A 2,739-nucleotide genomic window follows, 5' to 3' on the forward strand; every position below is an offset into this window, starting at 1 on the left:
AAGCATCTTGAATTCTTGGGCAGTTATTGAATCTTTATAGTATCGCTTATGAATACTTTAGCAGATAAGTACGTACTTATCTTTCTATTAGAAACCTCCCACTGTCTAGTCAAGCTATCCCCAGGAACCAAGCATAAACAAAATGGCAAGGGTACGTTGCGAAATTGGAACATTGCACTCCGTTTGCCTTTGCAGCATCTTGTTATGTACATTTACTTGTCTCGCCCAGTTTTACCCATAGCTAGCTATACAGTATATCAACATTTTCTTTGAATTAATCTACTCCGTCGTGTCTATGTAGGTTATCTTTTTTCAATGGTGTATGTATTAAGAGATGATTATCATTCCAAATGGAAATGGAATTCCAGAATTAAGGCACAATTTCGAATAAAACAAATCAGTTTGAAAAAATCCTTAATCGATTTCTATCAAGAAATCGGTTAACGCTCAATGACAATTAAAACCATGTTATTAATCGTTAAGATTATATAAACGCACTAGATGTGTCAATGGATCTAAAAATACACTCCCTCACTTTGAAAGCATGAAACAAAGAACCATTAATACCGTCTCGTCAACAGAAAACTTGTTTAAAATCAGACATGACTAGTCGCCATGCTTCGGTAAACAACCCCATATCTAAGCCCGTTGACTATATCAGATGGGACGGAAAAATAAAAAGCACTTGAATTTCAAGCTACTCAATATCATCGTTGTTTGTCTGGTTCGGATTGAGCAACCATGCACCAGCCAAATGAGATCGAATCCTGATTTCTGCAGCTGCTCTACTGAAAGACGTTGGGAGGTTCGGTTAGCAACCCAACTACTCCACCGGCCGCTTTCCTTTGGCAGGATCCTTCGTTGAGTTTACATTGTCTGGCGTAATGTATGTTTAGATGTCATCCCAGAATGAGAGCAAGGACTACGACCCAATAGAGAAGAGCGCATCCTTTTCCTATTTTGCTCATTTTCTCCGGTGAGAAAATTCTTAGTTTGTAGTAGTGATGTAATCGGTATTCTAGTGGAATATTGCATATAGAGCGAAAAAACACAAAGGAATGGTTACCGTGCTTGTCGTTGAACTAGCTACTGGTAACCTACTTTCCATCGTGATAGAAATTGGTAAAGTGGCTATCGAACCAGTGTTATCAGAATTTATATAAATTATATCAGTATTGACAAACTGGAACGAAAAACATGCAATCAACTGGCGTCACCTTATTGGATGTAGGACTCATATCAAATACGTAAAAATAAATATACTCGTAGATATTTGTTTTGCAATCGTGCTATTGTCCTACGAAAATTTTACCAAAACCTATGTATGTATGAGTATGCTACGTGAATTTGGTTTTTAAAGGGGAATATAGATTGGATGAAGAGAATCAACCGGAAACTATCATAAATTGGAGTAGAATCTCCTTTCTTGAAGCATATTTTTGAATCCAGGCAAAGAGGTAGTAGTCGCTGGAAGCCATTTCCGTTGAAGAGCAGCAATTGAAAGCGAATTCATTCAATTTTACTATTGTTGTCATTTTTGGTTCACCGTGAGCTTTCCCATAGACAACAGCTCATTCAAAATCTTGTACAAACTGCCATATGATGTCAGCAATTGCACGATTTGGTGGACTTTTTTTCACAGTTTTCAGTGTAATTACTGAACCGGCACCACCAAGTGCGAACATCTCCGTAATCATTCATATTTCTTAACTTAGTTACTAAAATGTTTAAACTAATTTACTACAATGTGAAATGTGCTACACTTTTCCACTTTCAAATATTGGTTATTACTGGAATAGTAGGAAAAATGTTTCTGATTTTTACTTGGTTGCCATGCAAGTTCAATGATCTGTAGATTCGAACGTCAAATTGAATATTTTACATGATGAAGATAAATGTTATACGAATATCCCTAAAATGAATATAACCATCACTTACTATTTACGTGAATGAACCAAATGTGTGATTTTGTTTTAACTACACTTTTCAACTTTACACGATCTATTAGTTGATAGTTAAGGAACCCCACTTCCACGATCTTGTCGACTGCTATTGATGTTTGTCAGGATTCGGTTCAGGAGTATTCGTGTTAATGTTTTTGTTTTAATATTTTTTTGTCATAAGAGTCTTATCATATGAAAATGTGAGAAAATCTCTCGTTTCGCCTGTAGGTGATGTGAAACAAACTTTCATGCAGATTTCTACAAAATATCATAGAAGGTAACATGACTTGAGATAAATTTTGCCGCAATATTATGTGAAATACCTTTTAATTACATGTGGCATCTATTAATATTTACAATAACAAAGGTTAATGAGATATGAACATCTACTGCATTATATTTATGAAACACGTAACTATGAGGTATGTGCTTATTTACTGACAAGTATCACTGTGAAAACCGCCTAAGAAAATCATTCAGCACAGCGTGCCTAATCGTGATCTACACTCATACCATAAATCAAATAAACATAGATTTCTCACTGTACGGTGACACTAACAGCACCTCTAGTGACAAACGGGTGTACTTTTTTCCATTAGCTACTGTGGTTGTGTTAAATGCGCAGGTAACTTTTTGCATGCATTCTAGGAGCATTTACGAACCCATTCTCCACCAGACGGTGCTTTTGCTGTCACGGGTTGCTCAACTACATTACTATTACACTGGGAAATCTATGTTTATTTGATTTATGCTCATACCTACCTCTCCGAAGGACTGCTTAGTGAAGAAATGGCCG

The sequence above is a fragment of the Malaya genurostris genome, chromosome 3 (genome assembly GCF_030247185.1).
Source record: "Malaya genurostris strain Urasoe2022 chromosome 3, Malgen_1.1, whole genome shotgun sequence".
NCBI classification, from domain to species: domain Eukaryota; kingdom Metazoa; phylum Arthropoda; class Insecta; order Diptera; family Culicidae; genus Malaya; species Malaya genurostris.